This window comes from Gossypium hirsutum, unplaced genomic scaffold (genome assembly GCF_007990345.1).
Source record: "Gossypium hirsutum isolate 1008001.06 unplaced genomic scaffold, Gossypium_hirsutum_v2.1 scaffold_255, whole genome shotgun sequence".
In the NCBI taxonomy this organism is placed as follows: Eukaryota; Viridiplantae; Streptophyta; class Magnoliopsida; order Malvales; family Malvaceae; genus Gossypium; species Gossypium hirsutum.
In genome coordinates this window covers 24,899-37,758 of record NW_024402913.1, presented here as the reverse complement: position 1 = coordinate 37,758, position 12,860 = coordinate 24,899, and the positions used below count along the sequence as shown (strand labels likewise).

The following is a 12,860-nucleotide window of genomic DNA, read 5'->3' as shown; positions in this document are numbered from 1 at the left end:
CATCAACTGATATCTCAAGCATCTTCTTAGTTAAATTAAGTCTTTGATGTTAAAAGCCATCATCGATGTCAGTCCTATTGAAGGCTCATTTTGAGTGTAAATAGATGTTTGAGGATCCAATAGATGAAAAAATATGCTTGAAAGATTCAAATGATTGCAGTAACATGGTAGAGGTTCGGATGTTAGTTTTAGTTTGTGAATGTTTTAAGTTCTGATTTTTTTTAATTTTCTTTTTTGAATCTCTCTTGCATTTTCCTTCATTCCTACCAAATATAATGTAAATGTGGATCTGATTTAGAACTTTTGAATTTTATATGTTTGATTTATTGAAGCTCATAAATCTGAAGCCCTTTTGTATTCTGACTAAAGCCGCGCTGCATTTGACAGATAAAAACCTCAAAAATAATTTTGAAATCTTGGATTGGATGGAACCTCTTGCAATTCCAATTGATTTGACCTAAACGTAAATATTTCTAAGAATATTTATTTGAATTTTAAATCAAGCTGCTTTAAAAAAAAAAAATTCAAAACGTTGATTCTTAAATGATTTAAGGTTTAAAGATTCTGGAGACACTAATTTCAAAATAAGACAGATTAATTCGGTTTCTTTTTTTTTTTTTTTTTTTTTGTATTTTTTTTTTTTTATACCCTATACAGGTTTCTTACTTTTGCTCCTAAACACCCTTTGCATCCTTATTTTTGTGCACACATGTTCGTTTATACTCGGGAGTTAATCACTCTAAAGGGATAAACCTCTAGAGACCCTTGGGAACAGAATAAAATAAAAGAGATTGTACTATACTGCCCATTTAGGCGAAATACAGGAGGACAGAAAACCCAATATGCATGAAGATAAAAGAGGCGTGAAAGGTAAAATCTATTTTCATTAGAGACATAGAGCCGGTGAGAATAAGATAGGGAATGATCTAGAGCGGTGGAAAAAAGGGAATGATCAAAGCACCCAACGTGTCGAAGCACCTTGATTGATGTTGTGGAGTTGGTGTCTACAATAGTACTTTGCTCCTCCATGATATTCATGGTGGTTTAGAGTTTGAAGATTGTGCTAGATGCTAGTGCTTATGTGAAAGTGGTGGAACACAAATATAGAAACAGAGAAGCGAAAGACTTTATCTCTGTCCATACCAGTTTCTTGAGTTCTTCATCCATTGGCATTGAAACACTTAAAAGAAAAAACTATTTTAATGGGGCGTATATTTATACTAGCGGATTAGAGGTAGCTCCACTTGAGGACTTCGATTTTGGATTTGCTTTGATATGTAATAATTAGGCTCAAACTATTTTATGTACTTGATGATCATAAACATTTTTAGGAAAATCATTTGTATTAATATGCTTCTTTATATATGATTTGGCTGTAGATTCTCTTTGTCAAATATGTCAATAAAATCTTAGGTATTTTATGTTTAACAATACTTTAGGTCTTCTTATGAATTTTGGAATAATTTAGTTTAATATGTTTTCCCTTCTTAGGAAAGTTACAGGCTATGACAATTTGGTCATTATGTTAGAATTGGTGCACTGTTTTGATATAGCTTGTCTTATCTTTCACGAGTTAAGATTTTCTAGCACGGTGAAACTTTGCATGAAAAGCAGAAAATCTCTCTGTTTCATGGGTTGGATAGAGTTTATGGTTGGATTTTCTCCTATGGTTGTTATCTCTCATGTTGTTGTATAGAATTTTATTTTCTTTTGAGATGCTGCTTTGATTGCTATATGGAGCACCTGGCTCTTTGGTGTTAGGGGCGGTGAATCACAAGCCCATATTTGAATTGTGTATGGGTGTTTGAAGAATGATAGGACTAATATGGGTGATGATAGTTTGAAACAGGTGTTTAGAAAGTTGCTGTGTCTCTATCTGTTTTGGAGTCATATTTGCATGTTTATGGAATCTCAGTTGGAGAGAACTCTGGGACTGTACTCTTCTATATTCAAATAAAGAATTTCTTTTGGCTGACAAAATAAAAAAGAAAGAAAAGTGTGTTGTTTTGTTATCATATCCTTGTCATATTTTATTGTTTCGTAAAAGTTGATATGGTTGTGAACAGATGTATCTTATAAATATCTGTCCTTCATTGAACCTGCTCCTCCAAATACATAAGAAGGGGTAGAAAGACGTTTATTTAAGGATCATTATTTCATGCACTGTTGGGGGATATTAGAAATTCCACGAAGGGGTTGGTTATTCTTTTTATGATCTTCATTTATTAAGTATTACAAAGCGATAATGTACAAAAATGTTAAAAATTTGTGGTCCTTTGGGGTATGAGTATGACTGGGATTTGAACTCAAGACTCTATTAAGATATTGTGCTGGAGCTGTTCCTTACAAGAATTTTGTGAAGTCTTTGAACTTTACTAGCATTTTCTTGGTTAATGATTTTTGTTTAACCACAACCCTAGCTTGTGATCTAGAATAAATTGCTTCCCTTCTATGCAATTTATGCATTCTTCACTCAAGAAAGTGATAAACTAGTCATAATAATTTTATCCTTGTTTGCAGTGCTGCTGATTGGAGATTTGCTGCTGAAAAGTTTGTGGCGAAACTACCTGACAAAGTAATAGAGCACCGTAAGTTTCTTTGTGCATTTTCTTGTCTCTTCTCCCTTCTTTTCAAATATTATCTGTTTGATTGAAAAGATGAGATTAATACAAGGAAAATGGATAAATTTAAGAAAAGTGATAATAATACAGTGATAGTGCCTGTCTGAAGTTTGCACAAGTTCAATAATCAACAAGTTTGGCGAAATAATTTTGCTTGTTCCTTAGCAAATTAGACCGTATTCTCTTTGCTCAAACCAGTTGTTTTATTAGACAGTATTCTCTTTGCTCAATATGTCAGACCAGCTGTTTCCTAAGTCGTATTTCTGTCACAGTTAAAGCGAAATTATTATTAAGGAAGCCCTTCTGAATTTTGATACTAACATATCTTTGCATGTATGCATTTATTGGGATATTCTACCTAGCATGTGGTGTGTGTAATAGGTATTGATTTGATGTTGTGTACAGGCAGTGAATGCAACTACTCAAAATTGACATTTGATGGTGTTGATATGATGGGTGAGAGGCTAGCTCAAGAGTAATTTGGTAACGAAAGTTTATCTTATTTGTGCTGTGTAGATTGATGTAACACTTCCATGAATTTTGTTCTGAAAATTGTTGTTGTGGGAACTTTTTGGGAGAGAATATCATAAATATCTTCATTTTTGGACTAATATGCAATGTAGGTATGGATGTTGTCAAACGTAGGCCTGAGGTAGGAAGATTCTTTTGTGGCTCACTCTTTAGGTGGTCTTGTTGCAAGATATGCGATAGGGAGCTCTATGAGAATTCTACAAAGTTAGTCAATCAGGTCCTTTGTGAGCACTTTAACTGGAGAGCACACAAATTCTTCAATGCAAGATCTTGAGCAGCATCTGAAGATAGAATTGCTGGATTGGAACCAATGAATTTATAACATTGCAACACCGCATCTGGTTCAAGGGGACAAAACAGGTAAGTAGCATACTTTACATGTTATCTGGATTCAATTTTATATGTGCATGCTATTTACTTGTTATTGACTTGCAATATTTTCAATATTGAACAAAGACTAATTGTTAAAAAACAAGTGCATGATGAGGGTCACTATTCACTGAAGAACCTTCCATCTAAGAATATGGGCCTTCCGAGTCCACATAACCCAATCAGGTTAATCCGTTACAGTCAAAGAGATGCCAAGCATATAACAACCTAGGATCAAATCTTAATAAATTAGTGTAGATTAGCACAAGATGTTTATTTGCACACTCAGCATCTATTTGGAAGAAAAGTTTACTATTTTGGAAGTTGTCAATTGTCAAAATTAGTGTTGTTAAGGGTGCTAGGCGCACTCAAGGCACAAAATCCTTTATATAGCCTGAGGTGCAAAGCGCAAAAAAAGCGCTTGCCTGAGTAAAATAAGGCACATACATATACATATATATATTACATTACATTATGGTTGATCTGTTGGTTAAAGAAAATTACATTATTTTCATGTCTTCACCATTATAATAACGGTAAACAAAAAAAGAAATATCAATCTTTGCTCCAAATGCATATTACCCAAATAGAAATGCAATAGAAAAATAAAATAGAGGAAAAATAGAATAAAGATTAAGCAATAATAAATAGATAGAGAATAAAAAACTTATTTACCTTTGCTTGGTAGGTCTGTATCTGGTTTTGACTAATAAGGTTGAGGAATAGAGGTTTATAGTTAATAAAATAAAGAGAATTGAGTTTAAAATAAAAAAGAAAACTTAAAAGTCAGCTTAGAAATTAATAATTCAGTTTTTCTTTAAAAAATAAAAAAATAAAAAAAGAAGCATTAATAATTTAAAGTCGGCTTCAATGGTATCTGGGTTTTCCCCTTAAAAAGTTTTTTCTATTGAGTGGGTCTTTGAGTTAAAAGAAAAATTGAAGGTTGCCTCTCCACTAAGTGGGTATTTGAGTTTAAACAAAAAACTAAAAGAAATAAAATTGGCTCACCGCTTCAACTCAAGTTAGCTTTTTGTTGCCTAGCTTAGAAGCTCAAAGTGTAGTAAAAGCGCATTAAGGCGAGCGCCCGGTAAAATTGCTTTGCCTGAGAATTTTAAAGGCTTAATGTTCATTTTTAGCTGCGCCTTAGCACCTAGGCGAGCGCCTTAACAACACTGGTCAAAATTCTCCCCAGGATGTTCCCAAACTGAAATTTCCCTTTTTATTCCTTGAAATTTATCCTTGCCACATATTCCTTTAATAGTTTAAGGTAATGATGCTTTCTGATTTTTCCTCAGGTTTCTTGATTGCGATTTTATTTTAGTTGGTTTCTTTCCTTTCTAGAACATTAGTTGTTTATTTCCGTTTGCGAGGAGCCTAAATTATAGGTTTTCTATTTATTTAATAAGATTGATCCTTATTTATAGATGAAAGGAGTAATAAACCTAAATCACATTTTATCAAACCCTAAAGAGATATAGATCTCTCTCTAAGAATTCCTAAGGTTCAAACTCCGTTTGACAAGCTTGAGTGATACTTTTGTCCATTGGTCATGACTCAATCCGAAACTCCCAATCATACATGAAATACATTGGGAAGAATGCTAAACAGTTACTATGGGATAAAAGGTGGGGGTATGATATAATTTTTCTTTACGGAGTATGGTTTTCCAATAACGACAGACCATAGTTGAAGTTAGCTTGCATAATTGGAAATGTTTGGAGTCTGGACATGATAACTCATAAATGATGCAGCACATGCCTGAAAGCTGACCTTAGACATCTAAATTGTTTGCCATGTTTCTCTCATTTAGAGACTTCTTTCTACTGGTTTTTTGTTGCCTTCCTGTTCTTATTAAAATCTATTTGATATACATGTAAATTGAGTTGTGCCTAGCATAGATGACATTTGTTGTCTGTGTTTTGCAGCTCCCACTTCTTTGTGGTCTTCCTTTTCTTGAGAAAAGAGCATCTGAGACTGCACACTTTGTTGTTGGAAGATCAGGAAAGCATCTGTTTCTCACTGACAATGATGAGGAAAACCCCCACTTCTCCTTAGAATGGTTGATGATGGTGATGACTTGAAATTCATGTTAGTGTTAATTTCTGATTCTCTACAATTGTCTTAACACTTATTCTTAATATTTACACATTTGATAATGTCCTATTAATCAATCTATATAGATCTGCTCTACATGCATTCAAGCGACGTGTGGCATATGCAAATGCAAATTATGATCGTATCCTTTTGAGGTCAAACCGCATCTAGTTTATACATATGGCTGTGTTTTTTTTTCTTTTTGGTACAAAAATTATGTTTATCTGACTTCTATTGAGATATGGTTGGCTGAGAACATCATCAATCCGGCGTCAAAATGAACTTCCAAAGGTTAGTTTTCTTATCCAGGATTTGCTTTCTTATATTATTCAACTTTGTGTCCCAACCGCTTAGTTTTATTAACAATTTCATCTTTATTTCTAGTCAAATCTTCTTGTTTTAGATGAGAAATATCCACATGTTGTATACATTGAGAGGGAAACTACAAGCAAGATCCAAAATAAAGCTTCCTCTATTGCTGGGTCCCAAACAAGTACAAGTGATGTTGAAGGTTTGTTAAGCTTTTTTTCTTTTGGATTCTTGTTTCCATTTTGGTACAACAATTGGTTTTTTATAGTTGTTGGGGATTTTATGGCATTTAGGGTTTATATTTGGAAGGTTGGGAGGAGTGAGAGGCAGAGAAATCATTGGAATTTCTTGGATTTTAGGGAATTGATATGGCATTTTAAGGTTGTATTTTGTATTTTTACTTTAATATTAGGGTAAAGGTGTAGCTTGTTATTCTCTATGTTATGTTTTGGTGAGGGGTAGATTAGAGGGAGGAGTAAGGAGAGGGAGAAAGGGGAGGGAACTAGATATTGTTCTGACTTTTAGCATTAGTTATTTATAGCATATCTTGGTACTATTAGCATTTAGGGTGTAGCTTATGATTATCTATGTAATTTCAGTTTCTTGTAGCTTAGATTTTGTATGGTAGAGATTTGTGTTTTTCTCTCTATTCTCTCCCTTGAGGAATTACATTTATTTCCCTCCTCTGGATATCTTTCTTTATTTTTCCCTTGCCCTACCCGTGCTTTGCATCAAAATTAAAATGCCTCACGTATGAGGATATTTATATACACACACATAGCAATGCAATGCTTTTCATAGCTTCCTCTCAAGGTAGAGTGAACATATGTACTTATATATGAATATGATATGTGTGTGTATATCATATTCTTGTAGGCTCTAACAAATAAAATATTAGCTTGGTTACTTCCAAAGAATTTGGTGAATTGATCTTCAAGTTTATTCTTTTAAAATAAAAACTCTATTTATTACAATATTTTAGTTAGACATAATTTTTTTGAATTATTATTTTGAATATATTGTTTTTAATTTTTTTACTTCTATTATTTGTAAATCCTTTTACTTCAAAAAAGAACACTATGAAGTAATTTAATAAATATTTAATTATTAAATACAATAAACTTGTGCATTGCATAGAGATGAAACTAATTTACTAATAGACATAGGATTAAAATCAAACCAAGTATAGTCTACTCTAAGGGGAAAGGTGCCCTTACAAGTACTAGGATCCTTGTATTATTGCAAGTGCATGGCCAAAATTGTGCTTGCTCCAATGAAACAAGCCACTTCATATTTATATGCGCACACACATATATAGAGATATGCACTCATGATTGACATTTGCATAAAAGTTTAGATAGCTTGTTCTTAATAAACTCAAATATACTCTGATATTAGTGAATAAACTTTGAAAAGTTTGATTGTGTATTCTATTGTTTAGTGGTCGTAAACATCAAGCATTATTCTAAATAGATAAGGTCTCTCAGATTTCTTTCAGTTCTAGCATTTTGATGGATATCTACCCTCTCTTTTCAAAATTTTCTGGCCTCATCTTCTTCCTAGTTTGATTATGAAGATGCAACAACTGATCTTGAGTGCATCTCTTGTTTCTTCCCAAATATGGTGAAACATCCAACTATTATCATGTGCATAGGATATACTTTGGTGAGATTTTAGATGCAATTCTTATTGAAATGTGGCTTACAAGTTGCCTATAAATGTGTGAAGATTTGGCTAAAAGACATCCAAGTGAAAATTTTGTTTGTTTTGAAATGAAGTTTTGTTCTTTAGTTTCTCCCTCCATTTTCTTTGGGTTTTTCCTCTCAACCCCACCAGTTGGCATCAGAGCTTTTATTTTAGGGGACTGAGCACTTTGATACATTTTTTGTGAGAGTTCTTGAAAGAACGAAGTTGTTTTGTTAGCACACAATTCTAAACTGTTAGATTCTAGAACCATGAGCTCAAACAGTTTTTCTCCACATCCAGTCCTTGTTTTTGGTAGTGAAGATTATCACATTTTGGCAGCAAAAATGAAGACATTTGCAAATGCATTAACTTTTGGGAGTAGTGGAAATAGGTAGAGATCTACCACCGTTGATGGCTAATCCACCTATAGCTTAGGTCTAGTAGCATAGCGAGAAGTGTGCCAACAAATAAAAGCCAATGTCATGTCTGCAAAAAGGAATTCTTTATGTTATTTCACAAATTCATGTCTTTTGAGACACCAAAACAAGCTTGGGATAAGCTAACGAGGGCCTTTCTAGGTTTAGAAAAAGCCAATAAGTAGCAATTCATTAACTTGGGAAGAGATTTTGAGAACCTAAAGATGAAAAACATTAAACTATCAAGCAGTATTCTCATAGAATTATGTTATTGTCAACAATATTAGATTGCTTGGAGATGAGTTCAGTGATAAAAAAGATTGTGGAGAAGGTTACTATGACTCTACTGGGAGGTATTAGTTGAAGATTTGATCTCTTGAAGGCTCAAGAGACATAATTGACATCTCATTGTTAGAGTTAACCAGTACATTTTATGCTTTATAACAAAGAAGAGCAAATAGACAAGAGGAGCATGCTGAAGGAGCCTTTTAGGCAAGGATGAATGTTCATCCAAGAAAAGAAAGAATTTGTGATAAGAGAGAGAAACAAGAGGCAAAGATATTGCAAAAGATGGTGGAAAGAGAAAATATCCACCTTGTTCACACTGTCAAAAGGCAACTCACTTGGAGAAGTACTGTTGTTTAAGACTAGACATCAAATGCCAAGCTTGCAAACAAATGGGACATATGGAGCTTGCAAGATCGAAGGTCAGCAACAGAACACATAGGTTCAAGTTGCTGATGAGAGCCAATAGCATGAAGAGTAGCTATTTGTTGCATCTTGTTATTCAACCTCTAATGAAACCAGAGTGAACTAGATAATAGATAGTGTTTGCACAAACCACATGGTTGTAGAAGAAGGCATGTTCAAGGTGATTGACAAAATTTCCGCTTAAAATGTAAGAATTGGAAATGGCAGTTACATTAATGCAAAGGGAAAATGAGATCTCACAATGATCACTCCATCAGGTACCAACATGTTGTTATTGATGTTTTGTTAGTCCTTGAGATTAATCAAAACTTGCTAAGTATTGGTCAGCTTCTTGAGAAGAACTATTTTGTTAGTTTGAAAGGTAAGCATTGCACGATCTTTGATCAAGTTGACTGTGGAATTATCTCAATTGCTTTAGGAATGACAAGGGTTAGGTATCTGCATATTTTGGACTAACTGAATTTAAATCCACTAATTTAATGTCAACAGTTTCATATATTAGAGTTGTATCTTCTAAGAAAAAATTAGTTCTAAGATTGTTCAAGGTTTTTGAAGCTACCTTTAGAAACAATAGCTTCTACAAAGCACCTTATAACTGTAGAAAGCATGTCTAACTTTGTAACACTCCAAATTTCACTTGAAAGTCCGGTATTAAATTCTCTTTACATAATTAGTTCTTGGTAAACCTTGCAGTATTTTATTGGAATTTACGAAATCTGATACCGAAAAATACACAAATAACCATGTTGTCACCACCAAAAATAAACGCTACAAAGAACAGTGAAGGAATAGTGATGAAGTTCGAAATACGCAGCAAGTCCTCTTGGCAACACCTCCAATCAAACATCTAATCACTAGAATTGGGTTGAAATTAGGAGTTGATGTTGGAGGAGAAAAATGGTGGCTAGATGATGTTGCATGCGTCTCCACATGCTGGTACGTGAAGAAAGAGCATTGAACTTTGGTCGATGCGTGAGCCTCATGCACGGACCTCCAGGTCGTCGGAAATAGCAGATCAGCTGAAGAAGGGTGGCGTTCCTCCTCTTCCACTGGTGCATGCTAAAGATTACTTTAAAAGTGACCCACGAAAATACCAAAATGTTTCGCTATTGAAACAATGAAAACAAAAAATTCAAAAAAGCGAGGTAAACAAAAATAAAGAAAAATGTAGATACGAATAGCCACATGGAAGAATTGTATATTATTCCACTCAAAGGTAAGAGAGTTATTCATGTTAGAGTAGCTAGAAAATGGAAAGAAAATAATATATAATCCCTACTATTAGTTCTACAAATCATTTTGTTGATTCCTAAGATTTCTATGTACAAGCTATATTTCAACAATAATAATGTTGTGGCTGTAAATATTTACAGCTTATTTATACTAGACTTTTTTTGCAAGTAAAGTTTTATTCTTAGCCTCATATTCAACCCCTAGAAATTACTAATAAGCCTAGCCCTAGATTTATATGTCTAATAATTACTAAATAAGACTAAATAACAAAATAGTATAATTGTAAAAGCTCCTCGGTAAAATTGTTTTCACTCAGCGTGTATGTGAATAAATTTGCTGCTTATCTTGTCAACCATTGAAAATCACTGCAACCAATGGAACTGTTAACTACTGAGTGATAGTCTCACTTTGGAAGGTCCTGTATAAGCAGTCAATATATAAGAAAGCTTATCCTCCATATCTCTTGTAATTATCTTTTTTCTTTTTCTTTTTGCAAGCTTTCCTGAATGATTAGTTCTTACATTTTCTTTTTTGGTTCATTTTATTTGATTATGTTATTCTTGAAAGATTGCTATTGTATAGCATGTCCTAAAGCAGATTGGAAGAAATGTAGAAATCTGCTACACATTGTTGAACTGCTGTTATAATTGCCAATCTAGCTTACAAGTAGGATCTCTGGCAGATTTTTCATTTAACGGATAGCTGTAATTGTTACCTAGGTCTCTTCAGTTTTTTCTTCTTTTTCTAATTGTTCTAAAATTACAGAATGTGATTATTGGATTTGTAATGTGTTTAAACTTCTGTCTTACTTTTAGTATTTCCTATTAATTTGTAGAGGTGATGATTCAAGGTCTCAATCAAGTATCTTGGGAACGCGTTGATGTAAGCTTTCAAAAGAGTAAACAGAGATATGTTGCTCATAATACAATTCAGGCAAGTTCAATAGTGTAATGGATTTTTTTCACTTGGACTGTTTCATTTCTTTGATACAAAACTGAAAATTGTAGCATTCTCTATGCTTAAGTTGTGACACATTGTTTCAAGTAGGCCATATGGCCCATACATCTCTCTCATGTGCTGATAATCCACTACAAGGTATCTAAATGCACAAAGGCATCATGGGGTCCTTGGAAGGATAAATCTATACATCTGACCTCCACTTTTTAAGGAGGCAATGTCCCAACGGTACAGTCTTTTAAAAAAATAATGGTGTGATTAAATCTAGTCAGTCCCTTACTGCCTCTGAGTATACAAAATTTTATTATAATCATTTACACTTATTCAAGAATCTCGTTTCTGTAATCTACCAATATGAAGAGACAATTTTAGTGCTCTTATTTTTCTTTAGTGGCATGGTGTGGTAGAGCTCTTCTTTCCTGGAAATGCCCTTTATTAGTTTCCAACGTGAGCCATACACATCAAGTACATGCGGACAAGTCAAAAAAAAAAAAAGGATAGGGACTGACAAAACATGGTCTAGACATGTTTAAGGCTCAATTTTTTAATTTGAAAAAGAATTATATTGTGAAAATTAGTTGCTTGATGGTCATGTGTTGGGTCCTTCTTTAGTAAGTAATACTAATAGCTTTTTTTCTTATCTTTTTTGGAAGCTTGTTGTGTATAGAATTATGTTCTCTTGCTAGTTACCATGCACTGACAATATTTTCTCTTCACTGTACTTCTATGGTTTTGTTTATATTTTTTTACCTTCTTTAGGTAAAGAGCTACTGGTTGAACTCCGATGGAACAGATGTAGTTTACCACATGATCGACAATTTCCTTCTCTAGTCCTGGAAAAGTTTGGTGTCCGTCTATTGGTGATTCAGCAATTGGTTAGGTCACTTATTTTTTGATGTAATATGCACATTGTCCAAAATGAGAATATTCGGTGTATTTTTTATGCTAATATGGAAATGTTAAGGATATTGCAAAATTGTTATGACCTAGTCAAAAGAGGTTTACTTATTCATATATCTCATATATATACAGATATATAAACTATCTTACTTTTGTTATGATACTTCTATTATACTTTCTATTTAGAAATGAAAATTGTTTCCCTTCTAAATATGTCATTGTTCACATGATAGATGTACTTTGACTGCTTTGCCGTTGCTTTTTGAGTTAGAATGATTTATTTCTGCACAAGGAATTGAGAGTGCCCAATTGTAAACTTTTCTTGCTAGTGCTTTTATGTACGCATTTTATGCAGTACTTACAATTGCATATTGATTTTTATTCATAACTTTATCATTTATTAGCTAATTTTTCTGTTTGACATGTGGTTTTTTAATGTTAATTTGTGATATATGGTATACGCTACTATATGTCGAGGCACAGATTATGACTTGTTTGAAGTATGGCACAAGACTTTCAAAATTCATTTCAGACCAGATTGTCATATCTTCAAGCCCGTACAAATGACTGTTTATACAAAAGCATTTTATCCATCAGTTTTGCAAAGCTATAAGATTTGTGTATGGAAAAAGTATTAGGGGCTTGAGAATTGCTCCAGATGATGCTTATTGTTTCGGACTGCATGTCTACATAGTTTTAAAATTAGATAATTTGTTACGTTTTGAAATCTATGGCCCTTGCATGGTATTGACCATCTTTCCTGATGCAGTAAATATATTGAATCTGTCAATTTTTTTTCTCTTCATTGACTAGAAATAGGTTTCCACAAGTTCTTATAAATTTCATTAAGAAGCTAGGAGAGTAGCTTCCTAAAAGATGAAAAAGTAGAACTCATTTTGATCAAACATTGGCTTGAGCGTTTGAGTTATGAGTTTGCCTCAATGAGGTGATTTGAGAAATGGGTAGCAGTCTTACGTTTCAATGTGTGGATGCTAAATGAAATGATTATGTCATGTATTTCCTTGATTTTGTC

The 12,860-nt window shown here is 33.3% G+C and overlaps 1 pseudogene; it reads left to right on the top strand.

The window, feature by feature from the left end:
* The first annotated feature begins 2,488 nt into the window (after nt 1-2,488).
* LOC121226527 (uncharacterized) lies at nt 2,489-11,935 on the top strand (annotated as a pseudogene).
* Nucleotides 11,936-12,860: the final 925 nt, after the last annotated feature.